We start from the raw sequence: 14,395 nt of genomic DNA, 5'->3' as shown, positions 1-14,395 counted from the left end.
ACTTATCAATGGCTCTCATGTTAATAAACTGCCTGTCAACAGGTAAAGGGGGAAAGGGAGTAGGGTGGAGCAGAGCATGTGGGAATAATCAAAATAAGAAAAGGAAGACAGGGACTTGGCAGTCACATGAATGTCAACAGGTGAATAGGTATAGTTCTCTTAAAGCACTTTTTCACATAAGAGCTCCTAATTTCAGCTTTGGAAGTCTGTCTAGGACATACAGTGCTGTTACATTAGATAGAGATATCCCCTCTCTCACCAGCATGATGAAAAGAATCATGGCCCTCATGGCCAGATGAACAAAAATGTAGCTCCCTCAGTGCTGTGAGCCTTAAGGCCATGCTGAACACTCAAATCACTTAGAAACATCCAGATTCCCAGAACCTCTTATCACAAATCAATTGCTTTAATCTCATCCAGGATAGGGCTTGTACACAGTCCCATGGGTGATTCTAAATGCCCCTAGATAAAGGCTCACTTCAGTGCTTCCTTTTTACATGGTTACATGATTTCTTACTCATTTTCATTGTGAGAGGCTGGCTAGGCCTTCCCCATGCCCACTGCCACACTGGCAACTTTGCCAGGTCTCCTGGGCCAATGGGTGCTGTTGCTGAGATTCTACCTGCCCAGGTCACATGTTTTCTACTGAATTCCATGGCCACTGTCTTAAATCAAATACACCAGATCAAGAGAGCTCACTCCTCTGGAAAGACTTCCTTTCCCAATGTCCCCGACCAAGCTTCCAGACCTTTGTAAACAAATCTTCTCATTTTCTAAGTGTGCTGTTTTCCAATCTCTGTGGTCTCAGTGACAGCAAGCTATTAGTTCTAGATATCAGCCATTTCTTGCTTCCTTCAGTCCACATATTACACAGACTCCTGCCCTGAGTCTGTGACATAGAGTGAAGCCATAGATGTTGGTAGGATTCCTAGAGAGCAGATCTAAACCCTCTACTTCTACAGAAAACAGAAGGGGCTATAATTTGCATTTGGCCATACAGTCAGTTAAGGGATAAGGATCCTAGACCTCAAATGTCCCAACTTTCAGCCAGAGCCCCTGCAGGTCCTGCATTTGGTGGTAGAAATGAATTAGTTTCTCTCCATACATAGTTGCCTGCAGAGTCCCATTTCATAATCAGGCAGACAAAGCTACCAATGTGATCCCCATGACCTTATAAACATTCATTAAAATGCATTTTGAAGCATGTGATGGCTTCCCCACCCCCTAAGTCATGAGAAAACAAAGGCAATCCTTCTGATTGGGGCTAAGTTCAGCTGTGAAGTCAACATTATTTCTGGTTCTGTCTGAACAATGACATATGGCAATGCTTCCCTCTCTACATTTTTAGTTCAGAATGACAAAAAGGACAAAAATTTCTTAGAAAAAGGAATAGAGTATAAGAATACAGTCCAGGCTCATGAAATGGAATAAGCAAAATAAAGAACATAACTTATGAGCAATACTCTTTCCAAATATGCCTGGCAGGCTGTTTTAAATGCTTAATTTTGGACTCTCTTGCTGAAAGTTTCACATAGATACCAACAAAAGGACAGGAAGAGGTATGCACAGCTCCTATTGGATAGGAAGGTAAAAGGTCAAAGGTATCAGGGAGCCTCATTCTCCCCCTGTTCCCCACAGAGGACACTGAGCACTTAGGCTTTTGTGTAAGATTATTAAGAAGGTAAAAATTGCCTGTGGCTTGTTTAGTCTCCTCTTTCTCCTCATTGTCTCCACTGTTTTAGCTCAGGGCAATTTGCTTGCTGGTTCTTCTGGTCTCTCCTACAAGTACATCTGAGTATCAACAACTTTATTTTCAGTACTATGACACTTCCCCCCAATGAGTTTCCAGGCACTTGATGTTGGCCAAACAGACTAGATTTCCAGCCTTCTGAGGATAAGGATATTTCCCCAGCAGATCTGCTCAGAAGAAAGTAACGAAAATGTAGGCCCAGAATAGATAAGACAATGGTGCATCATGACTGGGTTTACGGGGGGGGGGGGGGGGGGGGATGAGCATATGAGAATGTGCCTGGATATATACATGGGCTCAGATGAATATCCATTTTAAATGCCTATATTTGGGCATATATGTCATTTTCATGTTTGTTTTTCAGTGGAATGTTCCAAAACACTGACACTGAAGTTTATGTAGGACAACAGGATTATCAGCATTTCCAGAACTGCAACACATGAGGCTCTGGACAATCAGGGTATTTGGTATCAGCAGGGAGCCTTGAATGCTGACTGTCTTCAACAGGAGTCAGTGATGTCTCAACCTTGACCTACCAATGGGGGATTTCCTGATGCCCCCAACTTTCCTTGAGCTAGCAGAAACTACATGTTCAGCACCAGATGCAGGTAGAGGCTCCTAGTTCCTACAATGAGAACAGGATGCTTCATTTTCTTCAGATGAGGGCCCGGTGACAAGATGCATTGTCTCAGGGCCACCCAGTCATACGCATACGCAGTCCAGGCCAATGGCAGCAGGGCAACCCCAGTAGGCATTGGACCAACACACTGACTCCATGTGTGCTTTCTGACAAGTCCCTCTCCAGTTGCTGTGGGCTCCTCTGTCATACACAGTGCATTCAGCAAGGGGATCAACCGAAGGCTACAAATTGTATAGAGCCTCCTGCCTGCAGACCCCAACCATCTGCTATTAGGAAAATATAACTGAGGCACAATCAGGTCACACAGTGAATGAATGAAGAAAATATCTCTTTCTGAAATGCTCTAAAGAGGTGGAAGAGGGGTGAGGAAGGAAGTGCTCCTCCAAGTGCCTGGGCAGTTCTTACAAATGCCGGACTTCCCTTCATTTGGTGAGTGACGAAACCAGTAGAAAACACCCATAAGGGGCTGGGATTGTGGCTCAGTGGTAGAGAGCTCACCTAGCATGCACAAGGCACTGGGTTCGATCCTCAGCACCACATAAATGTAAAATAAACATATTGTATCCACCTAAAACTTAGGAATAAGTATATTAAAAAAAATACCCATAAGCTGTAATACTTAGACACCATGCAAAGCAGAGAGGCCCAGATATTCCATAAACTAGTGGGCTGTGAAATCCCATAATTATGCTGTAAATATTTCTTTTCTTTTAATTTTTTTCTAGTTGTAGATGGGCACAATGCCTTTATCATTTTTATTTATTTTTATGTGGTGCTGAGGATCGAACCCAGAGCCTCACACATGCTAAGCAAGCACTCTACCGCTGAGCTACAGCTCTAGGCCTGCTATAAATATTTTTAGGCTGCCCTGGGCTATGATGGACCCTGTCCCCAGCTTTCTATATGTCTACCTAGAGCCCATGTGCAGATGAGCCATCCAGGCAGGCTAAGAGTGTAGACTTGCATTCAGAGACCTACCCAGGGAGTGGAGGGCAGCCATACCAACAGTCTCAACTCATTTGGTGGGCCCTGCTTTCATGCCATACAACACTATTTGAGGCCTCAGATTTGGCTGATGAATATATATCAGATGGGGAGCACTTATCTCCACCTCCCTTGCTCCCTGGATACTCAGGCCTTCCTCTCACAAGTGTCACCTTCTTGGCTGTGTCTTTAAATGCAGGATCCTTTAGGCAGTGGAAGGCTCCTTGCTGATGGTGATTTGACAGCTGGGGAAGCCCCTGGGTTGATCCCTGATGGCATGAGAGGATTTTTAGAGGGGCTACTGGTACATTTCAGCGATATAATATAATGCTGGGTAGAGCTACGCTGCCACAATAAGGAGCCATTAGTTAGAATGGTTTAAGCTATGTAAAAATCATGCAACACATGGGGTAGCCAAACACATTATCCAGAGCATTTCTAAGAATGGTTGTGATTGGGTAAATGAAGTAGCACCAGCTCTTCTTACAGCAAGACCCTACCAGCCTTGCCTCCATGCCCCAGTTCCCCTCATGACCCAACTCACGCCAGGATGGCACATTAAAATTACTTTTGCAATAGCAGTTCTTGGGCCTATCTCCACACTGTTGCTTAGACTTCAAAGGATCATCCTAACCCAAGGAGTTTTATGGCTGAATAATATCCCATCATATGGACAGGCCACATTTTTTATGTACCTATTCATCAATTGATGGATATCTGGATTGTTTCTCCCTTTTGGCTATTACGACTAGTGCTGCCATGAACATCTGTATGCAGTTTTTGTTGAATATCTGCTTTGGTTGTTTGGGGAGTGGAATGGCTGGGTTCTAGGGTTTAACTCTTAACTTTCTGAGGAACCACCAAACTGTTTTCCATAATCTAAGTCCTCTTTGAAATGTCCACCATTTGTGGGGGTTGGAGGTCTCATGAAAAGGGAAAGCAGTAGAGTAGGGGAAAGGGATCAGAGGGAGGGCAGAGGGAAGGGAATGGGGAAATATTAGGAAATGACATTGCCCACATTATATTGTTATAGTCTATACATGTATGAATATGCAACAATAAATTCCACCATTATGTGTAATTATAATGCCCCGATAAAAATATGGGGGGAATGTCCACTATTGTAACTAGATGAAAATGTGGCAGAGAGGGCTAAGCCTCAAAGTCAACTTCCAGGCTGGCAAAAGGAAACCTCTATTTTGGTAGCCTGAGATGGAATCCAGGGCCTCCACATGCTAGGCAAGTGCTCTCCCACTGAGCTACATCCCCCTAGCTTCTGCAACTTCTTTAGAGAAGCTCCTATTTGCTCCTGCTGCCTGTCCACTTGCACTGCCCATGGCCTCTGACAGAACCAGAGTTTGATGTAGGCAACACTTTTCCTGTCTCCAGGCTGAATGAAGATATCCACCATTCTAACACCAAACAGACAGAGAGCCAAGAGAGAAAAGCATGGTCAGATCAGGCAACTAGAAAACTGGTTCTGATTTGTCATCTAAATCACATTTAGCTTTCTGATCTAAAATTGCATCATGGGTAAGGTTTAACAGAAGCCTAGAATCCTATGGCAGAGTTTGTGAGGACCCGTGGGTCACTGCCATTTGAGTTGGAGAGGTTGCTGTATTCCCATTCCATCTGAAATGAGCCATCTAGCCTGGATTGCATTTACTTTGAGGCAAGAAGCCTCTCTAAAGGCATGGTCCTCCAGAAGCCTGTTCTGCTGTACCTACTCCTCAACCTCCTGGCTCCTTTAGCCCAACTCCACATCTGGAATCCTGTTAAGGCAAGCTGATCATATGTTCCCCATCTATTCAACCAAGTAGAACACCACTCTAGAATTATCTCTGGCCACCACCTGGTCAGAAACAGCAAGATATGTGTCTGCACAAGTAAACAGCAGAGCCTGCCTGAGCAGGGAATACATGCCTAGGAGTCAAGTTCTGCATTTTTATGTGCACACAGGAGGTGGCTCCTATACCAAAGCCTTTCCAAGGATGTGGGGGATTTGTGATGTTTATTCCAATTACACAAGCACTCAAGCAGTAATCATGAGGGATCTATATAGACTCCCAACATATTGGACTGTTTTTGAACTTCAGCTGCAATTCTTGGTGTTATCAACCACAGACCTTTGTAAGATTATAGCCTCTGTCAGTGGAAAATGGACTTTCTCATTCATTGGTTCAAACAGCAATTGTAGGATATAGTCATGGTTTTACTTCAGATCCTTGTTTTTCACATGGGTAAACTGAGGCTCAGAGAGGCCAAGCAATTTCTTCAAGTAGTACAATTAAGTTGGTGGCAGAGCAGAGCTTGACACTCAAAACTTCAGAGTGCAGATCAGAAACAGTGTACCAAGAATCCAGATGTGCATGGCACTAGATGTATGGACACTTTGGAAGAAAGTCAGCCTACCCAAGGTGACCTAGAGGTTATGCTTGGACACTGAGGAAAAGGCACGTAATTTCAGTAACATAAAATCTGTTGTTCAGTCTCAGTCATAGCATTTCAATTTGGCTGTAAGGACTGTTGTACTTGCCCTAGGATTTTCCAAGTTACACATCACAGGAGAGTGCCAGATAGCAGCAGCCTTAAACAAGGAAGCTCCTCCTGCAGTTTTTAGTATGAACATTAAGGTAGTTTGGCTACTAGGAATTTGCTGATCTTCGAGGGCCCAAACATTTGCCTAAAAAGCCCTTTATCTTCCCTCAGGTACCAGGTGCATTGTTATTGACCTGACTGAACTGCCAAATACTCCATGCATATTAAAAGTGTTGTAGACAAATGGAGGATCTGATCAAATAAAGAAACTTCTGGACATCAAATTCCAGTTGCTGAACTTAGCAGTGTGGGATGGTGAGAGGGCTGCAGATAGGTCTTGAACCCTCAGTCTGCTGAAACCATGGCTCTTATTTGTAGAGACCTCAAGCAAATCTTTTTTTTTTTTTAGTTGCAGATGGACATAATACCTTTATTTTATTTTATTTATTTATATGTGGTGCTGAGGATCGAACCCAGGGCCTCACACATGTGAGGCAAGCACTCTACCACTGAGCCTCAGCCCCAGTCCCTCAAGCAAATAATTTTGAGCCTGTTTTCTTACCAACAAAATGGGGAGAGTGAAGCTACTTTACCATTTGTTATAAGGATTATATGAGCTTAGAAATGTAAAGTTAGCATAGTGCCTGGTGTGATGTAGATACCAAATAAATATTATCTCTCTTTCTACTCCTGAAAATGCAAACACATTCCTGGTGGTCCTAAAATAGCTGTTAACATGGCTTACTCAGCAACATTTGCCATTCAGGGCAGATCTGTCTTTAGTCATTGGCTGAGCTCCTGAACAGCTGTGTGCAAGGCTAACTTTTGTAAACCAAATCATAATAAAATGCAACAAGAATTTGCCACTGAAAGGAAATCCTCAGTATATACTTTATGAAGTGAAAGATCCCTCACCTAAATTTATTGGTTTTTTAAGAGTATACATTAGTATATCACCCTTTCTTAGAGTCAACTTTAATTCAATGTTCATCACAAATACATGATGTTCCACAGCCCCAAAGCACACAATAAGAAGAGTAGGTTACATATTGAAAATAATGACAATTAAAACATGTATTTAATATACTATATATGGACTGTATCTGTAATTGCATAATTGAGTGTCCTTTTGTGTGCGTGCGTGTGTGTGTGTGTGTGTGTGTGAGAGAGAGAGAGAGAGAGAGAGAGAGAGAGAGAGAAAGAAAGAGAGAGATGCTGGTGCTGGTGGTAGAGTTGCTTGACGTGATAGAAGTGGGCAGAGGTGGTGATAGTGGTGATGGTAGTGGCGGGGAGTAGAGGTAAGTAGTAGAGATGGTGGAGGTGATATAGGTAATGGTGATGGTGGTAGTGGTACAGGTGTGAAAAAGTAAGTGGCAGAGTTGATGGGTAATTGAGCTGGTAGTCATGGTGGTCGAAACATGATGGTATACTGGTATGAGGGTGGAGGTGCTCCTACAGGATATTAATTTCTTGTTATAGCACTCTGTAAGAAGCTCCACTGACTGGGCCTGAGGAAGAAGACTCATTTTGAATGTGTTATTAACAGAGATCTCAAAACAGCCTGTCTCCTTGCAGTCATTCATACTTAATTTTTCCTTATCTGGGAAATTGAAGCTGAATTACTCGGGAAACACAGGAGATTCGTGTTTGTTAACATGATGCCAGTAAAATAATTTTATGTCAGATTTAACTACAGGAAGGGGCAAAGCAATTTAAGTTCCTTAGATGTCATGTGATAAAAAAATAAAGAGTGGTTAGCTACTGTACACTTAGCTGTGTGAAGCCATTTATTCAGAAAGCAGGTGTTGGGTGTTCGTGTTTGTAGACTGACTTCCTGGAGGAATTTTATCTAGGCCAAGTCCATTGTTCCAAACCCTAAAGGCTTTACTTGAGGGAAGATGAGAGGCAAGAAAATGTTTAGGTTGTCTTCTGATAGTCACACAGCAGCCCTAACACTAGACTTCAGCACCTGAAGCTTGTTCTAGAAAAGAAGCAGCTAGAGTGGCACTGAGCTTCCCTCCACCAGAGATGGAGACTTTTAAAAATGCAAGGCAAGGCTGCTGAGGGGCCCAGAAGAGACCTCCACCAAAATGAGCATGTGCCAGGGAAGAGAAGTGTCAACAACAGAGGAGCTGGAATTCTAGTGGGGCAAACAATAGAACAACAGGAACAAAACCAGAGTGAGCAGCATTGAAAAAATAGTGATGTGATCGAGAGTGGGTGGGGGTCCTCTAAGGAGGAGACTTTTAAGTGAAGGTCTAATGCAGAAAGGAGCAGGCAGAGAAGCGCAGGGACAACACACTCCGGGCAAGAGCACAGCATGTGGAAAGGCCCTGGCCCTGGAGGGAAGGCTCTTGGTCTGTTGTGGTGATGAGCAGGCGGCCAGTGTGCCTGGCACACAGTGAGCTGGAGAAGTAGCCAGGAGCTCACAGAGGGCCTTGCAGGCCATGGGAAGGGGGCTGGATTATATTCTGTTTGCAGTGTGAAGCCATGGGGGGGGGGAGTGGTGAAGCCGCAGAAAGATCAGTTCGATGTTTGTGAAACCTCTCTGGATGCCAAAGGGGGAGAAATGAATGTTATAGGAAGAAAAAGGAACAGCTGCAGATGTAAGAACTCCCAAGGAGGATGGGATTGACAGCGTGGGGTCTGGGCCAGCTGCAGTACGGTGGCATGGGGTGGAGGGGATGGAGAAGAAGCACGTGGGGAGACATAAGGTCCTATGATTTTACCTCAAGTGAGTAGTGAGGACAGTGCCCACGTATTGGGGGCAACAAAGGCCTCAGGGAAACTGGAACCACATGCCCAGTGACCTGGATCAGGCTTGGCAAACTTTTCCTGGAAAGGCCCAGATAGTGACTGTCTGAGGCTTTGCAGGCCATGTGGTCCCAGTTGTGAACTCGTTGGTAAATAGTATGCCAAGGACTGGAGCCACGCACTAACTCAACTGCATTAACCAAAGCAGCTTATGTGCTGCATGGAGTTCCCAGTCCACAGTGTGTGAGCCGAGCCTCTTCCCCCTGGGAAATAAGGTATTTCCGAAGTGCCCTCACTGCACTGCAGGGGAACATGCAGGCCTATTGTTCATAGAAGGGTTGGATAAGCAACCTTTTTGGAACTGAAAAACTTAAACATTTCCACTATAGTGCGACCATTTCTGAACCGTGTTATGCAGCAGTCCAAAATGCTATGCTTCACCTACACTAATGACACTTATTATTGTGCAACTGTTGGCCAGTGTTCCAAGGAAAACACCCTCTCCTCTCAGATCCCCTCCAGCTTTGCTCTTACAGCCTTTGTCCACTGTTGGACAATTTGCATATTGTCTAGGGGATTAAAGCACACCCTCTTCCCTTGGGCCTCAGTGGTCTCTCTAATAGGCCTTGGTTTCTACCTTCCCCCACAATGCCAGTTGCTCTGACCAACCTCCAGGCCCCTGTGATGGGCCTATGCACCTTTCAACCCCACAACATGCTCTATGAAGGTCAGACTGTTTCCTACTCATCTCTTTACCCCTAAAGCACATAGCCTTCCTGACAGGGCTCAGCTGGCATCTGCAGATTAGAATTACCCATTGGAGCAAACGGTGTTCTGTAGATTATCCTGTTCTGTTCCAGTGTAAGGCTTCCAGACAACCACTTTTCAGGGTGTCAGACAAAGGCAAGCCTGTGCCAAAGGGGCAGGAGGCACCAATGAGGTAGGGAACGACAGAAGCAGCCAGGCCTTGGGTTTGGGCCCTCAGTGGTCAAGTCCACTGGCTCAACGATCATGTCTGCCTTCCTAACTTTGGAATCTAGGGGATGATCATCTATGAGAAGGGAGGAGGGAGATGAGAAGGAAGGGGGAGGATGGGAGGGAGGGAAAGGAACAAGGGGAGGAGATTTTTTGACACATTATTCTGTATCTACTGCAGAAATCAAAATATGTAGCCCAAACCTGAGAAGCATACACCCCCACCCCAATCCTGTCATTGCCAGAAGTGTGGAATGAAATCCCCCCAGGGCAGTTTAGGATCCGTATATCTAACTGTAAAAGGGAGACATTGAGTTCTCCACCAGGGAATTTTCAGTGAAAGCAAGAGGTGTCTGCCTGCATAGGTCAGCCCACAGTTTGGGTACCACAGGCTCATACTCCCAGGACACGTCCCCTAGAAGGCAGTGGAACCTGAGTCCAGCTTGGCTGTGCGATTCTGTCACCCTTGCCCTGAGGGGAGTCCAACAACATCCCCTCCTCTCCCTGGGACAGTTCTTCCTCCAGACACCTGTTACCTTGGGTCTAATATCAAGGAAACTGGGGGAAGGAACTAGGTAGGAATGCAGACAAGGCCAGCGTGGGCTTCTGGAAGTTCAGAAATAGGCTCCCAGATGCCAGTGGAAGCCAGCTGCCAAATGGAGCTCCCCTTCCAGCATCCTCCCCCTCCAACAGACTGCAATTAATTTGCAGGTCACCGGTTTGCTGAGTTGGGTTACCCAGGCAGGACCCAGATGCCAAGCCCAGTGGTGTCCTGCAAGCTGACCGGTGCTCAGCCCTTGAGGAAGAGATCTGTCTGCAGGCAAGGCTCTGCCTGGTTTCCCGCCCTGGTGGGGTGTCTGTAACAGGAAAGGGCCCATTGCTGCAAGAGTAGGAGGAGGGAGCAAAGGGAGGGAACAGCTGCGTGCTCCATGGGGAGGATCCCCAAAATAGCAAGGCACAAGCGCACTTCGGGCCTTGACCCAGAATGCTCAAAACTGCACCATACATCCAACTCTCCTCAGTGCAGTGGGGCTGCTGATGAGGCTGTGGTATCCTCAGGGGTCCTCTGTGTTCCTACCTGAGTGCCAAGGACACATTCCTTTTTGCCCTTCTGATGGAAGAACAATTCTGAGGCAATGCCATTCTCTGATCACTAGAACAAGTGCTAAGAGCAGTCCTACCCTGTGTGCTTTACAATGCAAGTACATCTGTGTCCTGCTTCATCATCCCTGAGACATTCACATAGAGAGCAAAATTATAGGCCTACTTCGCTGATGTGCAGACTGAGGTCCAGAGGCTCACCTAAGTGCTTAGTAAATGGCAGAGACTGCTGCTTCCTTGATGAGATGGTCCCTGGGATCACCTGGGTTTTGGAAGTGAGGCCATACACACGAAATCCCCTCTCTACGGGTCAGTCATGTACCCACAACATACCCACAGCCCGTGTGAATCTGGGCTAATGGCAAGGACCCCAATCCCTGAACCTGGTCCTCCTTCCCATACTTCTAAGTGTCATTCCAGTTCCTAGGTGGCTGTCCCCCTATCCCTATGGGATCTTCATTTCTGGTTTTCTGCCAAGCTGGACAGTGAGTCATGCTGGTCACAAGGCTCCAGGGAGCTAATAGGTAAAGATACTTTACCTGTTTATGGGATGAAAGCTCCAGGAAAGTGGGCTCTCTTTTCTCCACTGGTCTAGCCTGAGCACCCAGAGTTGTGCATGGCCTGCAAAAGGTCCCACAGATATGAGTCCCTAACTGGGGAATGGGAGGCAGCTAAGTGGGAGGAGATTTGAAGGCAGGCAGGGCAACTGGGTTTGAGACATGAATTTACAACTTTTCATCTGTGTGACACTGGAAAAGTCCTTGTCTTTACCTGAACCTCTGTCTCCTCTTTGATGAAATGAAAATAGCAATCCCTGTGTCACAGGAGTAAATGAGGTGATACACACAAAGTACCTTGCACAAGAGAGTCACTCAACCATTCTCTCCTCCAGGTTGCACCACAAACTTCAGAATAGTATAGCTTTGTTCCCAAGGAGGGAAGGCTGAATAATTTGCTCCTAGACTGTGAACTCCTGGATTTTAGGGAGGGTATTTGTTCAAGGTCTCACAAAGAGCTTGTCACACTAATAGGATATAGTCTGAGATCTGCTTCCTGAGTCCAGTGCTCATTTGCAAGCAAAAGCATGTGACTCCATGTGCCCATGGCAGATGGGCAGAAATCTTGAACCAGATCACACACTATAGGAAGAGGGGAATACAGCACCTCCTACTAGGTATTTCTAAGGTCACCAATCTAAAGAAAAGGGACAAATAGAACAGGACCAGTATTTTTGCAGCCATCCAAATCTCTACATACCATTACACCAGTGGCTCCTCTCTTCTGCCTCAGCCCTACTTTCATTTAGAGGAGAGGAGACAGGCTGAGAATTGGTTCTGGTCAGTCTATAGGTAAGAAGCACACTGCACTGGGAACCCTAGATGAAGCTACCTACCTTCTGTGAGTCACTGGATTTTTCAGATTTAATTATCTTCACCCATAAAGGAGAATGATAAGAATAACCTGTCCCTTCTGGCCCAGGTCAGCAAGCTCAGAAGGACTACAGGGCATGTCATCTCAAAGGGGCCTTAAAGAGCAAGTCATTTAGTAGCATTAATTAGCTACAGAAGGTAAGCAGGTAATGCCCTTAGTTCCCCTTTTTGTCCAGGAGCTGCTCACAGCTGAGGGAATCTTTGCAACTTCAGTGAGGTATAGACTCAGATAGAGCTAACATGGGACATGTAACCTGAGTCCTGACTGTATGCACACTCTGGAGGACTCCCAATTTGCAGATCTAATAACTTTGAGATTCTCACACTAGTAATCAATTGACCTACAGATTTGGGGGAAAAAATCAAGATCTTAACTTCAAAGGGAAGGACCAACTGTTCTGCCTCCTGTTAAAACTCCACACACAAACTGCAGACTAGATGCCTTATTAACCTTGGATAGACACCCAAATGTTCAAAAGGCAAAACTCCTGTTTTTCCCACATCACAAGTCATTAATCAATCATGCCACTGAATGAATGAATAAATGATGCTGAAAAGGTGTTTGCATTGCTGAGAGTTCTGATGACCACTTTTTTTTGCAAGGTGAAATTTTTATTATGTTATCACAAGATATTGAGAGAATATTAAAAATACTATTATAGTTAACTGATGACCACTTTTGCCTGATACCTAACTCAATGTTTTGTGGTTTTCAACATGCTTTAGATCTAAGAGACACAGAGTATGGTGATGAGGATAGCAGATGCTGAGATCTGCCACTTTCCTAGGTTTGTGACTTTGTCAAATTGCTTAACCTCTCTGAGCCTCAGTTCCCTGCAGAGAATAATAGTCTCTTCCTCTCAGGGTTGTCATGAGGATTACAGGAGATAGTGTACCCCACTATCTATATTTGCTTAGCAAAGTACCTTGCACCTAGTGAATGGCAGGTATTCCTGCCCTTAGTTCATTTGAACTTCATTCTCAGAAAAACTTTGGAGCTTTTAGGAGCAGATGGAAGACCAGAAACTTGGTATTAGGGTAGAATAGCTGTCACATCAGATGCATATATTCCTGCAATGGGGCTCTCAATTTATTTATACATAAATCCCAGAGCTGTTCAAAAGAACTTTCCTCTGGGACAGATAGAATTTTATTTCAAGACACTGACTTAAGATGTGCATTTTTGGTTAGTTTGTTTCCCAGGAAAGAACAAGAGAACTAGTTCAGCCAAACCTGAAGCAGATATCTATGTTAAGGTTGCTTTCAGGATGAGAGGGAGTGGTGCAAGCAATGTGTTTCTAGATATCCATGGTTTTGTGAATGCAAGGTGCAGATCCTTGGATGTTATGGAGCATCAGAAAAACAACACACAATGGAAGCATCTGGAAATGCACAGCTAGATCCTACAAAGGGCCTCCCCTCTGCTGCTCACATTCTAGGCCCTAAAGTAACTTCTTTGGACAATAGGTTTCTTGGTGAACTCAGAGGTCATTCTGCTTTTAATCTGTCAATCTCTGTCCCTCATTTCTTAAGAATCCAGCTCCTGAGATCCTCAGTGTGTGCAGTAGAGTTCAATGTTAGCAGAGGGTATCTTCCTGAGGTCTCACAAATTGACCAAACACTAAAATTCAGCTGCTCTCACACCTCACCAAGAGCTGCCCCGGCTGGTCAATGATGGAAACATCACTTGCCCAGCCCAGCCAAAGCTGTAGGCTCTCTCTATGTCATCCGCTTTAGAGACCATATGTCTTCCAAGAAGACAGATGTGGTTTCAACTGTGAAGATGACTTTTCTGAGACAGCTGTTTTCTGAGTCCTGAGGCATATTTTTTGGATCCCCTTAACTGGGGCAAATCCTTAGTCTTCTAGGACAGTTTGGTATTTTCAAAATAGGTCACTCAGAGCCAAGGACAGAGAACAAGGTGTGACATGGAGGAGGAAGAAGGACTGATTGTGGTCAAGTCCAAGGTGTGACTTTAAAGCAACGAATGTGAAATCTTGGCAAAGCTTACAAAGGGCACTAAAGGCTATCTTCCAGGAAAGGCCAAGCCTGGAGATGGCATGAGGAATGATAGCCTCTCCAGAGTGAGAGCATCACTGGCTGCTCCAAGGACTCATTCTAAGTACAGTGCTTCCTGGGCATTGTGATCTACACTGCTTAGACTGAAGCAGTTACTTATGTGTTACATTTTTTAAAAGAATATTGGTGGAGTGGGAGAGACCC

The 14,395-nt window shown here is 45.1% G+C and overlaps 1 protein-coding gene across 2 annotated transcripts in view; it reads right to left on the bottom strand.

Annotated features, from left to right (window-relative positions):
* The window catches only part of Mamld1 (mastermind like domain containing 1), a 107,886-nt gene that overhangs the window by 34,949 nt on the left and 58,542 nt on the right, over window positions 1-14,395 (bottom strand). The window lies entirely within an intron of this gene.

Source organism: Marmota flaviventris, chromosome X (assembly GCF_047511675.1).
Source record: "Marmota flaviventris isolate mMarFla1 chromosome X, mMarFla1.hap1, whole genome shotgun sequence".
NCBI lineage: Eukaryota > Metazoa > Chordata > Mammalia > Rodentia > Sciuridae > Marmota > Marmota flaviventris.
This window is presented reverse-complemented; position numbering and strand designations above follow the sequence as displayed.